Here is a 15,478-nt window from a genome sequence, read left to right as displayed (position 1 = left end):
AATGGCTTTTCGCAACTGACCAAGATTTACCTACAAGCTATATCAGACTGGTTTTTTTCAAAAAAGACGTCTATTCCATTAATACCTAAGACGTTTTAGCCATCTTTTCCTGCTGGAGTTATGAACAAAAAGATTACCTGTGGCTTCATTAGTGTTGCGACAGAAATAAACCAAGAAGTCATGAAGAAGAAATAATAAAAAAAGACCCTTCCCAAGTGGTGAAATATATAAAGGGGTTTCCAGACGCTTCAGTATAAAATTAACTGTTGTTCACAAGTTAGTTTTCAACGGTCTGTTCATGCTGGCAAAAGGAATATAAGAGGCCAGAGACTCCCAGAGAACGGTGGTGAATGAGAGGGTGATTGATTACAAAGTTATAAAACTGTCACAAGACTGATAAACATCGTCTCCCCTCTTCCAAGAAGTGTGGCTATCCCCCCTTTCTGGGGATTTCTGTTTGTCTTCGGCTGTGGACTGCTACGGAGTATAAATCAATTTAACAACAGCTAAGAGTACTTCTGCTGACTCACGCGCTCCGACATTTTCTTAGACTGACATTTTCCTGGTTTGAGGAACGGAAATGAAATGTATTAGACTGACATAGACTGAGAAGGGGGTCGAAAATCGCAGAGAGGGAGTGACTCAAACAGCGACATCAGCTGGTGAAAGAAAGCTTTGCATTCTTTTGAAAAGACGTTCCTCTAATAAGACTTATAAGAGCAATTACAGGGATTTTTGCAGGATCTGCAACTAGTGAAGATCCCAAAACGCTGCATCATAATCTGTTGAAAGAGACAAGGTTTCATAGCGACGGCGAAGAAGACTTTCTTCACCGCCTCTATTGCATCTGCGGAAAACAGCAGCAGGAGACTTTCAGGTGATTCGCAATTTAGCGGAACCACCTGCTCCATCAGGGCCCAGTAGGGGCAACATGATCTCCTGCAATAACTTTGCAAAGTTTTTTGCAGATAAAGTCACTCAGATTCGAGAAGAGGTAGACTCCACCGTGGGAGCAGGGCCGGGGCGGGAGAGTGCTAGAGTCCTGTCTAGTCAAGTTGTGTGGGATCAATTCCAATCTGTTACCCCCGAGGATGTGGACAGGCTGCTTGGACGAGTGAAACCAACCACTTGTCTCCTTGATCCTTGCCCATCCTGGCTTATAAAAGCTAGCCGGGAAGGACTGGGCGATGGGCTTCGTGGGGTGGTGAATGCTTCCCTCCATGAGGGAGCCTTCCCAGACTCACTGAAAGAGGCGGTTATTAAACCGCTTCTTAAAAAACCATCTTTAGATGCGGCCACGATAGCCAACTATCGCCCAGTCTCAAATCTTCCATTCTTGGGCAAGGTGATTGAGCGAGTGGTTGCTGAACAACTCCAGGCACGCCTGGAAGAAGCGGACCATTTGGATCCCTTCCAGTCGGGATTCAGGCCTCATCATGGGACTGAAACTGCCTTGGTCGCACTGGTTGATGATCTCCGGCGGGCTAGGGACAAAGGTGAGAGCTGTTTCCTAGTTCTGCTGGATCTCTCAGTGGCGTTTGATACCATCGACCATAACATCCTTCTGGACTGTCTAGAGGGGCTGGGAGCTGGGGGCACTGTTATACAGTGGTTCCGCTCCTTCCTCCTGGGCCGTGTTCAGAAAGTGGTGGGGGGGATGAGTGTTCAGACCCCTGGGCCCTCACTTGAGGGGTGCCTCAGGGTTCTGTCCTCTCCCCCATGCTTTTCAACATCTACATGAAGCCGCTGGGAGAGATCATCAGGGGATTTGGGCTGGGTGTTCATCAGTATGCGGATGATACCCAGCTCTACCTCTCTTTCAAATCAGAACCAGTGAAGGCAGTGAAGGTCCTGTGTGAGTGCCTGGAGGCGGTTGGAGGTTGGATGGCGGCTAACAGATTGAGGTTGAATCCTGACAAGACAGAAGTACTGTTTCTGGGGGACAGGAGGCGGGCAGGTGTGGGGGATTCCCTGGTCCTGAATGGGGTAACTGTGCCCCTGAAGGACCGGGTGCGCAGCCTGGGAGTCATTTTGGACTCACAGCTGTCCATGGAGGCACAGGTCAAATCTGTATCCAGGGCAGCTGTTTACCAGCTCCATCTGGTACGCAGGCTGAGACCCTATCTGCCTGCGGACTGCCTCGCCAGAGTGGTGCATGCTCTGGTTATCTCCCGCTTGGATTACTGCAATGCGCTCTACGTGGGGCTACCTTTGAAGGTGACCCGGAAACTACAACTAATCCAGAACGCGGCAGCTAGACTGGGAGCGGCTGCAGAGACCACATAACACCGGTCTTGAAAGACCTACATTGGCTCCCAGTACGTTTCCGAGCACAATTCAAAGTGTTGGTGCTGACCTTTAAAGCCCTAAACGGCCTTGGTCTAGTATATCTGAAGGAGCGTCTCCACCCCCATCGTTCTACCTGGACACTGAGGTCCAGCACCGAGGGCCTTCTGGCGGTTCCCTCACTGCGAGAAGCCAAGTTACAGAGAACCAGGCAGAGGGCCTTCTCGGTAGTGGCGCCCGCCCTGTGGAACACCCTCCCACCAGATGTCAAAGAGAACAACAATTACCAGGCTTTTAGAAGACATCTGAAGGCAGCCCTGTTTCGGGAAGCTTTTAATGTTTGATGTATTATAGTATTTTAATATTCTTTTGGAAGCCGCCCAGAGTGGCTGGGGAAGCCCAGCCAGATGGGCGGGGTATAAATAATAAATTATTATTATTATTATTATTATTATTATTATTATTATTATTATTATTAACCCTATACCCCATTACTGGAATAGCGTTCCTGTTACCTCTGGAAAAGTAACATCTAAAGAGAACTTAATAGCACATAACATTATTGCATTGTACATTTAATTGAAAATGCTCCCCAGCTCTTTTCTTATTATTTAAATATACTTTTTGTATTTTCTTCCCCCTCTTTATTTCTTTACAAATTATAAATTGCATTATTACTATTACTTCTTTTGCTTTATTTTTCTCTTACCCTCCCATCTTTTCTTTGTTTCTTTCTTTTGTAATTTTTTTGTGTTTTTGTTTTGTTTTGTTTCTCTGTTTCATTTTTGTTGTTTTTCTGGTTGTTTTTGTGTGGTTTTCAACTTGTGTGGTTTTGTCTTGTGTTTTTTTTGTTGCTGTTTTTTGTTGCTGTTTTTTTCTGTTTTTGTTTGCTTTGCCTTTCACTATCTATTGGTAGCTAATGCAGCTGATATTAGCATCAGATGTCATTAGCTTTGTTGCAAGGTGCTGATTAACTGAACCGCTCAGAAAAAATTACAAAATGAAAATAGAGAGTTGAAAAGGGAATGCGATAAGATAAGGAAAGAAACAGCAGATCTGAAAGCACAGCAGGATTCAACTTTGGACTCTATTGCGATGTTGCAAATGCAGAGAAGGGAGAATACCCTAAGATTCAGAGGACTAACAGAGGACGCAGAGGAAATAATTGAGAAAAAAATCTCAAAAGAGCCAGCAGCTTGGTTAGACCTAGCAGAAGCAGAAGTAGCACAAAAAATAGAAAAAGCATTCAGAGTCAAATCTAATGTAGCAAAAGCAAACAACCGGCCGACTAATTGTTTAGTCTCTTTTAACTCTATGGATTTCAGAAATAGAATTTTACAAGCTAGTAACAAGAAGAAATTCCAATCGGAAGGAAATGATATTATCGTCCACAAGATTATTCCAAATCAGTTGATAAAAAAGAGAGAAGCTTATAGACCTCTGGCCGAGGCACTAAAGGCAAAGGCAGTGGATTATAGGTGGGAGTACCCGGAAGGTATCTCCTTTTTCTTTAAAGGGAAATGTATAAAGTGCTTGTCGGCATTAGATGCGGACAAGTTCTGGAGAAAGTACCGGAAAGACCTCGGAGGAAAAAGGCAATTGTTGGGAGAATCAGAGGAAATTGAACAAACAGTTGAGAGTTAGGAGACAGATCTAAGAAGGGAATTTATTAAATGTATACTGAGACCTTGAATGTGTAATTTTTATTTTATTTTTTTTAACCCGTTGACGGATCATAAGAAATAAAGTATGGATTATAAATTTATTACTTGGAACGTAAATGGTTTAAATGAAAAATCAAAAAGGAACAAGGTGGAACATATTCTGGTTAAGCAAAAATATGATCTAATCTGTCTGCAAGAAACTCATGTAGCGGAAAAACATAAAAGAGTATTAATAAATAAGAGATTGGGGCTTGAGTTTATTTCATCAAGTAAAGAAAAAAAGAGAGGGGTGGTAATCTATGTAAAACCTCAGCTGGAGCCAAAACTGCCTTACAATGATGAAAAAGGTCGAACAGTGATTATAGAGGTTAAGATCAATAATGAAAAAGTGATAGTTATTGGAATTTATGCACCAAATGAAAGAAAATCCGAATTCTATCAATTCCTGGAAGAAAAAGTCATAGAATATTTAGGGGGAGAAATTATATTATTAGGAGATTTTAATGGAGTAGTCAATCCAAACATGGACAGAACAATAAAGAAGAAAGAAAAGAGGCAGAACAAACTCCCAACTACATTTTTCCAATTAATAGAACTCCTGAATTTGTTCGACGCTTGGAGGTTTAAGAATCCAACAGAGAAAGAATTTACACATTATTCAGAGCCACATAAATCGGCGGGACGAATCGACGCGATCTGGACAACAAAGGATTTATTAAATAATATTACAAAAGCAGAAATCCACCCAAGGACAATTTCAGATCACAGCGCGGTCTGGGTTAACTTTAAAGGAAAAGAAGAAAAGGTTAAAAGGTGGCAACTTAATGAGAGTATGCTAAACGATGAAAAAATTGTACAGAAGGCCAAGCTAATCTTAGAAGAATATTTTAAGTTTAATTTAAATCAAGGAGTAGATCTAGAGATGGTTTGGGACGCGGGTAAAGCCGTCATAAGAGGCTTCTATATACAACAAAACGCATTCCAAAGGAAAATAAAGGAGAAGAAGAAAATGGAGATCTTTACAGACACAATTCTCCATGATAATAAATGAAGAGATAGAATGGAAGATAAAATGGTTGAGACATAGAAATTTTGAGTTTGCAAATAAACCTGGCAAACTTCTGGCCTGGCAATTAAAGAAGAAAAAGGAAGATAGAATTATCAATAAAATTAAAATTGAAGACAAATGGATTCAAGAACCGAAGGAAATTAATAAAAACTTTGCTAGTTTTTTCGGAAAACTATATAAAGAAGGTCCAGAGACTCTAGAAAAAATAATTGATTATTTGGGCAAAAATAAACTACCAATAATACCTAAGGAAAAAACTGAAATCTTGAACTCACCAATAACAGCTATGGAGGTGCAACAAGCTATACAGAGATCAAAATTAGGAAAGACACCGGGCCCAGATAGTCTTCCAGCTAATTACTATAGAAAGTTAGAACAAGCATTATTTCTTCCCATGAAAGACCTAATGAATAATATTCTGGCAAATGGAAAGCTTCCGAAAACCTGGAAGGACAGCTTTATTACTCTTATTCATAAACAGGGAACAGATGCCTCAAACATGGCCAATTACAGACCCATTGCACTGCTCAATAACGATTACAAGATATTCGCAGACATTCTTGCAAATAGATTACAAATGGTGCTGAAAGAGATAATTCATAAAGATCAAACCGGATTTCTTCCCGGACGATTTATGCAATCCAATATTAGATGTGTGATTAATGTATTAGAATATTTGGATATTAAAACTGATAAACCAGCAGCTATTATGTTGGTGGACACTGAAAAAGCTTTTGATAATGTGTCCTGGAAGTTTATAAAAAAAATTATGGAAGAAATTGGACTGGGAGAAAATATTTGTAAAGGAATAAATGGCATCTATTCGGAACAATATGCAAAATTGATCATCAACGGAAGAATTACTGAGGAGTGCAAAATAAACAAGGGAACCAGACAGGGCTGCCCACTGTCTCCACTGATATTTATCTTGGTGATGGAAGTCTTGAACAATCAGATAAGAAGGGATCAGCTTGTTAAAGGCATCACTCTGGGATACAAAACATATAAAATTAAAGCTTTCGCGGACCATTTACTTGTTATGACTGAAAACCCTAAAGAAAGTCTGAAAAGAGTGCTGGAACTGATTAAAGAATTTGGAGAAGTGGCAGGCTTTAAACTGAATATAACAAAAACAAAAATGCTTGTTAAAAATATAACCACAGAAGAAAAGGACGACTTAGAAAAAATATTGGGCCTGGAAATCTCTTCAAAAGCGAAATACTTGGGTATTTGGATCACCCCCAAGAACATAAACTTATTTCAGGATAATTACACCAAAGCTTGGTTAGAGATTAGAAAAAACTTGGTAACCTGGAGTAAACTAAAATTAACATTTCTGGGTAGGATTTCCATTATAAAGATGAACGTGCTACCAAAATTAATCTTTTTATTTCAAATGATTCCGATACTGGGTGAAGCAGGCTGTCTCAAGATATGGCAAAGAGAAATTTCCAAATTCCTGTGGGAAGGGAAGAAACCTAGGATTAAACACCTGATCTTAATCAACATAAAAGAGAGAGGAGGCTTTTCCCTACCTGACCTAAAACTTTACTATGAGGCAGCCTGTTTCACCTGGCTAAAAGATTGGTGCACGTTGCAGGATCCGGACCTCCTGGACCTGGAAGGTTTTGACAACCGTTGGGGATGGCACACCTACCTAATATATGGAAAAGCGAAAATTCATTTAAAAATTACCAACTATATAATAAGAAAGTCACTCTTTGCTGTATGGGAAAAATATAAAGACCTGATGGAGCCTAAAGTCCCGTGGTGGACTTCTCCAGTAGAAGCCATAGCAATAAAACGGAAAAATACTCAGGAAAGCTGGCCAACATATAAAATACTTCTAAAAAATGAAGATAACCAAATAAAATTTTAAAAAATTGAGGAAATAAGAGAACACATTTCAGACTGGTTCCAATACCATCAGTACTGAAAAATTTAAATCTGACAAACAAAAGGGGTTCTCAGTAGAAATTTCCCGATTCGAATCTTATCTTCTAAATTCTAAAAGAAAAACTCCAAAACTTACCGACTCCTCGACTGGTCAAGGAGGAGGAGGTGACAGTGGCAATGGTGAGATGGTCCCAGGATTTTGGCCATTCAATAACCATGGCCCAATGGGAAAATTTATGGAAGATCAATTGGAAATTCACAAACTGTTACACGATTAGAGAGAACTTTCAAAAAATGCAACATTGATGGTATCTAACACCATGGAAACTTTCAAAAATGTATAAAAATGTGTCAAGTAATTGTTGAAGATGCGGAGACTCAGGAACATTCTACCATATGTGGTGGATATGTAGGAAAATAAAGGTATTCTGGGAGAGTATACATGCAGAACTGCAAAAAATGCTAAAGATCTCTTTCAATAAAAAACCAGAGGCCTACCTCCTGGGAATAAAAGATTTGGATATTCCACAAAAGAGGAAGGGTATTTTTTTATATGTGACGGTGGCACCAACAGTTTTGATCGCAGCAAAATGGAAGAGTAATGAAATCCCCTCTATGCAAGATTGGATCCAAAAGCTGACAGAATATGCCGAATTAGATGGTTTATCAGAAAAAATAAAGAATAAATCAAAACAGGAATTTGTTTCTAAATGGGAGGTTTTCAAAGAATATCTGAAAAATAAATATAGTAGTTTAAATTCTGTTGCAGCATTCGAGGAACTTCAGTAATAGTTGCTAGGTAGATAGAAGAAATTAGATTTATTGAGAATAAGTTTAATTATGAAAATGTGTACTGGCAATAAGTAATATGAATTTAAAATATGGAATAGACGTGAAGTTGGGTCTTTAGTGTTAAGACCAATAGATGTTTTATTGTTTGCCAAGAAAATTATGTGTCTATGGTTATTTTTGTAATTTGTGTGTAATTTTGTATTTGTGTTTTTTTGTGTAGTTTTTTTTTGTTGTATAAATAAATATTTTTAAAAAAGAGAGAACACTGAAAAACAGGAAACTAGTGTACGTCACATCCAGTCTCCCATTCCTGTGGGAACCCAACATTAACTGAACTGTGGAATGTAAACAATGTCTTGTGACAAGCATTTTGCTGCTCAGTGAGGAAATAGAAACCAACAAGCACACCGACCGTTTGACCCAGTCGATCTGAACATTGTGTGTCTCCAGCCAGTCCATCCCAAGCACCAGGGGGAACCGGGCCATGGTAGCAATGTCCAGAGTTCGCACCTCCCGATGCTGCTGGAGACACAGGACCAAGGGCTGGGTCTCCCTAGTAACAGCACCCGAACGCAGGAGCCGTCCGTCAATTGCCTCCACCTGTACCAGTTCCGACTTATCCTGGAGTGGCACCTGATGATGGGCGTCAAAGGCAGAGTCCATATACGAGTGGGTTGCCCCCGAATCCACCAGAGCGTGGGTGAGAATCCAGGGCCCACCAGGGGGGTATAGGCGCACGGGAACCATGAGGTGTCACAATTCAACCGGTGAGGGCCCCTCTTGCATGGTTTGGGACCCTGGGTACCCAGGGCCTTTGACTACCGGGGTTGGCTGTTTCCCTGTGGCCTGCATCTTCTTGGGACAGGATGAGGCGTAATGTCCACTCCCACCACAGTAGAGACACAGGTTCCCCTCCCGACGCCGCGTCTTCTCCGAGGGGGAGAGGCAAGTTCGCGCTGCCCCGAGATGCACTGGCTCGTCCGGCAACTCAGCTGTGGCTGTGGATCTGCTGGGAAGGACAGGAGCCGGGAGTGCTGGCGATCCCGGGCCTGACGACGGTCCTCCAACCAATCGTCTATCTGTAGGCTCCGCTGAATGAGGGTGTCCAGCATGATGGGGCGATCCATCGTGGCCAGCTGGTCCAGTATCTCGTCCGACAGTCCCTCGAGATACTGGTCCCGAAGTGCAGTCATTCCAAGACAAGTCCTGTGCCAACAGCTGAAATTCTGTGGAGTAGGCGGCGGCTGTGGACTTGCCCTGTCTCAACCGACGAATCGCCCGATTGGCTTGGCTCCCCTTCAGAGGGTTGCCAAACACATTCTCCAAGTGGATACAGAACCCCACATAGTCTGTTAGCAAAGGAGAGTCTTGCCGGAGCAGTGGCAAGCCCACTTGGCCGCCTGGTCCTTTAACAAACTGATGAAGAAGTGCACCTTGGTGCGATCGTCAGGAAAATTCCGGGCTGGCCCCTGAATATACAGCTTGGCCTGGGCAAGGAACATGGGAAAGCTGGCTGGGGACCCATCAATTTTCTCTGGCAGGGCCACTGGGTACTTGCCAGAAGCTGGGGCATCAGCCCCAGGAGCCGGTAAGGCGTCCAACCGCTGCTGAAGCGCCGTAACCACATTGTTTAGCTGCTGAACGGTGTGAGTCAAGGCCTGGTTCTCCTGGACCAATGCCACCAACGCAGCTGCCTGGTCAGCCATGGCTTCTGGTTCTTCCCGAACGCACCCCAAAAAAGGGGGAGTGTGGGTGGGTCGGGAGTAAACTGTGCTGGTCCCAGGGGGGTTACCGTGAGGCGTGGTCAAAGTCCGGTCCTGGGCCGAGGGTCTAGAGACTGTCCACCAAGGGGGAACCTGGGTTCAAAGCAAAAGCCGGGCGTGGTCGGGAACTCCGGAAAGACAGGTCTGGATGCTGGCAGAAACAGGTTTCCAAAGTCGTTGCTCCTGCAACCTGGGACCGGGCTGACTGGCCTTTATCTTCTCTGAGGCCAGGGGCGGTCCCAGCCCCCAGGTGACCCGCCTCTCCTGGCCTTAAGGTGAGCACTCCTCCTGAGAGAAACCAGTTCCCTCCGCCTCTCTGCCCTGACCCTCTACAGCTCAGGAGAGGCTGGAGGGTTACTGGACCCAGGGGGAGGCTCACCTTCCCCTGACAGGGCTGGGAGAGGCGCACCTGTAGGCAATGGGTCATCAATCACCTCTGGAGCCAGAGTGGATTCATCTGGTGTCTGCTCCTGAGGATCCGGCAGAGGTGCAGGCGCTTCAGATTCAAGGCCCTGCCCCAGCTCAGCCGGGTTCAGCCTCTGAATCAGATTCCCAGGCCATCACACCAGGTTGCTCATGGAGGCAAAACAGTCTGAGCACATAACACCAATCCTGGCCCAACCACACTGGTTGCCAATCAGTTTCTGGGCCCAATTCAAAGTGCTGGTTTTGACCTACAAAGCCTATCGTGGCTCAGTACCCAAATACCTGAAGAAACAACTCTCCCCGTATAAACCAGCATAGACCCTACAATAATAATCTGAGGCCTTTCTTCTTGTGCCTCCTCCTCAGGAGTTCTGGGGGGGGCAACACAAGGGGGCTTTTCAGTGGTGGCTCCCTACTTATGGAATGCTCCCCCTGAGGAGGCTCACCTGACATCATGAAGAAATAGCTTTAGGCACTAAGCAAAAACTCCCCCCTCTTTTGCTAGACCTTTGTTTTTAGTTATCTGTGGTCTCCAGTGGTTGAAATGTTTTAATCCCGCCTTTTAAAAATGGGATTTTATTTTACATTTATCTTTGGTTTTTATTTTATTTTCTGCTGGTTTCAATGTACAGTATGTGTTTGTTTTTATATTATAAATCACTTTGGATTATCTTCTTTAAAGTATGAAGAATAAATTAGATAAACAAATCAACATTTTGTCATTTTAACATTTTGTTTCCACGGTTTTCTGCATTCTTTAGTTGCTTTGATATGAAGACATGGAATCACTAAGATTATGTAACATTGTGATGCTCAGCTGTTAAAGTGTTTTGTTGCCTTTTTATCTCTGCATAATACTGTCCATTATTTCCTGCACATCTATTTGACACATTCAGTGTATTGTTCAATTCTCTGATTCAGTTGGGACAGGATTTTCTTCCTCTTTTACACCTTCTTGATATGTTTTTTCCTGGTTTTTATACAAACCACACTCTCAGACGCTTCCTGAAATAAATACCAAGCCCCAAAACAGCAAAAATAGTAGGAACAAGAAATACAGTTGCTGCTATAATTCCTGTCATGTTGACGCTATGTTTTGAAGTGTTCCTTGGTGGAGGAGGTCCACTGTCAATGCTGCCACCATTACCTTGGTTTAGACAGTCTGGAGGGGCCCAGCCATCATCACAATGACAATGTTTGTAAGTGTTGCATATTCCTCGATTATGACACTTTGTGACATTGCAATCATATTTCAAGAGGAACACATTCTTGCACTCCCCATTAATACACATCATTTCTGTGCCACAAGGAGTCCCATCTCTCACTGCCCCAATATCAGGTATCTCCATTCCAGCGTGGTAATCTGTACTCCAGCATTTCTTATTGCCTAGGGGTGTGTTAATTATGGTGCTGTGTTCCTCCAAAGAAGGTAGTTTATAAACATTTTCACACTGGATTCGGCCGCACAAGATGTTCTGAGTATCACATTTCTTATAAGTGTCATGTCTAAGCCCACAGTTGCCAAAGCGATCACCTCGAGCATTCATTTCACTGAAGCAATCCTTTGATGCACCGGTTGCTTTGTTGCCAAAGATCATTCTGCACTGCCTAGTGTGAGTTGTGCAATTCCCATGATAGCAATACGCCCCATCACTACAGGGGGCACCATCTTGTACATAAACATCTTCAGGACACCATTCTGAAGTCCCGTTGCAATACTCGGGGAGATCACAGCTGCTGACCTGTTCTCTGCAAACCTTATGAACTGGAAGATACTGGCACTCAACACAGCACTCTCCAAAAGCACAAGTGGCATCTGGACTCAACATGCAATTAGACTGGCAACATGGATCCAACCTGCATTGCTCTGTTGAGCCACAATCACATTCCTCTTTATCTTCCACTACTTTGTTTCCACAGTATGCAAATTTATACATCAGATCAGGGTCTAGTGGAACTAACAAACACCGTCTGTTCCTTACTGAGAAGTAATCCTTGTAACTGCAATTGCTAAACTTATCTGTGCTTACTCCATATGCAGCCATAACGCAAGCATGTCGATCACAAGTGCAGTATTCTTCATCATGTTTCATTCCAAGATTATGTCCTACTGCATGGGCAAATATAACAGTAAAAGCAAACAAACTGGGAGTCATATATGACTCGACACCACTTGCCCAGTGGGCAAGACAAATTGATCTTAAGTACGCTAATCCAAGTGTATTTCCAAAACTTTTATATACAAATAAGTGAGCAGCATCAAGATCTATATGTTTACTTAGTGACTTTTTTACAAAGGTTACAAAATTGAGCAGTGTTTTTTCTATTGTGTCTTCGATTTTCATGAGGTTCTTTTCTGACCAAATCTCCAGGGCTGCTATAGACAACTCAACAGCAAGTGGCTCATATATTGAGTTTGCAGCATGGATAATATCTAGAACTTGCAAAGCAATATGACTTTCATTTCTGTCAAACCTGACATATCGTTCATGTTCTATCACAATGGCAAGCTCCAAGTATCTGGTATGTGTCCACCAGGCTCCTCTCGCATCAATTTGAACTCTTACATTATCTGTGCTTTGGATCATGGCCTCTTGGCGTCTTTGCTCTTCCTCTGTTAACCCGCACCTCATTTGTACAGGACCCACCATTTCCTCCAATCTATACAACACATGCTGAGAAGTAGCAGATGCCTGAACAGGTTCGATTTCATAGGTGCGGTTTTCTAAGTGCAACAGACCCCTGAGTCCCCCTGAGCAAGTGCTGAGGGTGACTTGAGAGGCAGGATGGCCTTTTACCAAGCCGCGGTAGAAGCAGTCATCTCTGATGAAAGGATAGTCCATCTGAAGGTCCCCCTCCCTACTGTAAGTGAAGACAGGGAAATGTTTAGGCACAAAGCTCTTCTTTTTCCTGAGCTTCACGATGTGGCCCTTCCCCTCAATTTGCAGCAAGTAAGCGATAGCGTGGGGGTTTTGTCCATATCGGGGGGTTAATTTCCTTGGGACAATCATCTCATAGGAGGCATACCTATAGCCCTGTGGAGGGTTCTGACCTGCAGTCTCACTCAACACATTCCATGAGATCAGCACCAGCAGCCAGGGAAGACTGCTTGTCATCTTCCCTGACAGGTGAAAGAATGCACTAAGGCACCCCATGGGATGGCCTGTTGTGGGCCCAAAGCAAAATGGGAAGGAGACTCCTATAGAGAGAGAAGGATTCTGATGATAGCAACCGTCTGTAGATTTACCTTTGGAATGTGGGCGGGCCTTGGTGATTAGGGACAGAATAGAATGCAGAGACTGGGCGAGCGGGAAGCGGGTCAGAGTGCCTGACAGGGGACTTAACAGGAAGAACAGAAAGGAGTGCTGATAGGCTGAGGACCATAGTGTCAGGTAATCATGGGAACTGAGTGCAGGGCAATGGAAGAATACCTAGTCACATAGCTGTCAACTTTTCCCTTTTCTTGTGAGGAATCCTATTTGGAATAAGGGAATTTCCCTTAGAAAAAGGGAAACGTTGACAGCTATGCGCTAGTAGGAGTTCCTATGGCCTTGTCATGAACAAATTTGGTATAGATATAGTATTTCTTGTGCCACTGAAGGGCTGGAAGCAGGATATGTGAACAGCAAGTTGCCTGCTCTACAGAGATTTGGCCAGAAATATGCAGCAATAGCAGGTAAGGCAAAGGGGGAGTTTTTAATTATTATTACTTTATTAAATTTGTATAATGCCCTAAATCCATAGATCTCATAAATTTACAATAAGATATTAGATGCAGGTTGGAGTACAGGTAAAGGTAAAGGTACCCCTGCCCGTACGGGCCAGTCGTGTCCGACTCTAGGGTTGTGTGCCCATCTCACTTAAGAGGCCGGGGGCCAGCGCTGTCCAGAGACACTTCCGGGTCACGTGGCCAGTGTGACGAAGCTGCTCTGGCGAGCCAGCACCAGCGCAGCACACGGAAACGCCGTTTACCTTCCCGCTAGAAAGCGGTACCTATTTATCTACTTGCACTTAAGGGTGCTTTTGAACTGCTAGGTGGGCAGGAGCTGGGACCGAAAGACGGGAGCCCACCCCGCCGCGGGGATTCGAACTGCCGACCATGCGATCGGCAAGTCCTAGGCACTGAGGTTTTACCCACAGCGCCACCCGCAGGTTGGAGTAGTTTGTATCAAATGCTATAAATTTTATATGAAGGTGTTTTTAAAACAAATTATAGGAAGTCTTTACTTGTCCATCTGGTCCACAGAATCACACTGTAGCTGTTGCATACGTGCTCCTTTTAATGAAAAGGCTCACATTCAAAATTCTCCAATGTGTCTACTCATTTTGAGGTGGCTCACTCCTTGCCCCACCAACACACATGCAGGGCATAGAGGGCAGCTGCCCCTCATCCCAAGGGCATCTTGGCGGTGACTCTTGGCTGCGAGTCCTGGAAGACCTGCTCTCTGCCTTGCAGCCTTTTCCCACCTGACCTAGGAGGGAGGGGCCCTGACTGACTTCAGTTACAAAAGCTGAGACTGCTGAACACACCCTTGAGCTGGGGTGTTGTTTGCTGGATTTTGTTGGGAGGGGTGGTGGTTGCTGCTGTTGCTGGTTTTTTGTATCTTTATTATAGATCTTGTGATTTATGTGGAAATTGTTCAGTTTGGTTGTATGTTTTTTATGTTCTCTTTATTGCTTATGACTACTTTAGTTATGTTGTAGTTATGAGTCCAGCTACAAAAGCTGAGGCTGCTGAAGAGGCCAGAGACCATCTTGGCTGTCTCTTAGTGCAGACCCAGGTCATCGAGCCTGAGCTACCTCATGAACTATCACTGGCAGTATTGTTTGCATACCAATGCAAGTAGATAAATAGGTACCGCCTTACTGAAATCAAGGTAGACTATATCCACAGCATTCCCCTCATTCACCAAGTTTGTAATTTCATCAAAAAAAAGAAATCAGATTGGTCTGGCATGACTTAATTTTGGAGCTTTTAAGTCACTTTCAACAAAAGAAATCTGACATGGCTATTAAAAATTCCATTGCATTTAAAACATGATAAGGGATTTCCAGAATATTTTTTTCTTTTATTTTCATGACAAATCAATTTTATTTGTGACAAATAGATTTGTTTTGATTTACTGAGTGTTACGGGTCACACTCTAAATATATATTAAGCAGAATACATTTTTATAAAGAAATTAAAATACTCTCTTATCATAAAATCATAGAATTGTAGAGTTTGAAGGGATCATGAAGGTCTTCTACTCCAGCCCCCTGCAATCCAAGAATCTTTTGCCCAACATGGGCTCAAATCCACAACCCTGAGATTAAGAGTCTCTGTCCTACTGACTTAATCTAGTTCTTTCTAAATGTAATTTTGATTTTAAAAAAGATGACGGCAACTGCAAGTGTTTATTTTTTTATTTAATAAAATTTATATACCACTTGATTGTTGAGGAGGGGACTTCAAAGCAGTTTTGAAAAGTAATATGTAATTGAAATATGTCACAAAGAGTTACAACATTATACAGCACACACATACAAACTGATTTAAATACATCTTTGGGATAATATGAATTTGTAGTAAATCAGCAGAG

At 43.0% G+C, this 15,478-nt stretch overlaps 1 protein-coding gene and 1 pseudogene across 2 annotated transcripts in view; both read right to left on the bottom strand.

Annotated features, from left to right (window-relative positions):
* LOC308572643 (uncharacterized protein) overlaps positions 1-15,478 on the bottom strand; it is a gene marked incomplete at its 5' end in the record, with an annotated part of 82,741 nt that overhangs the window by 51,634 nt on the left and 15,629 nt on the right. The gene's annotated exons all lie outside the window — the stretch shown is intronic.
* LOC308582727 (disintegrin and metalloproteinase domain-containing protein 20 pseudogene) lies at positions 10,006-14,710 on the bottom strand (annotated as a pseudogene). The gene has a single exon. The product of its transcript is annotated as a disintegrin and metalloproteinase domain-containing protein 20 pseudogene (transcript).

Source organism: Podarcis bocagei (assembly GCF_964188305.1).
Source record: "Podarcis bocagei genome assembly, chromosome: 1".
NCBI lineage: Eukaryota > Metazoa > Chordata > Lepidosauria > Squamata > Lacertidae > Podarcis > Podarcis bocagei.
This window is presented reverse-complemented; position numbering and strand designations above follow the sequence as displayed.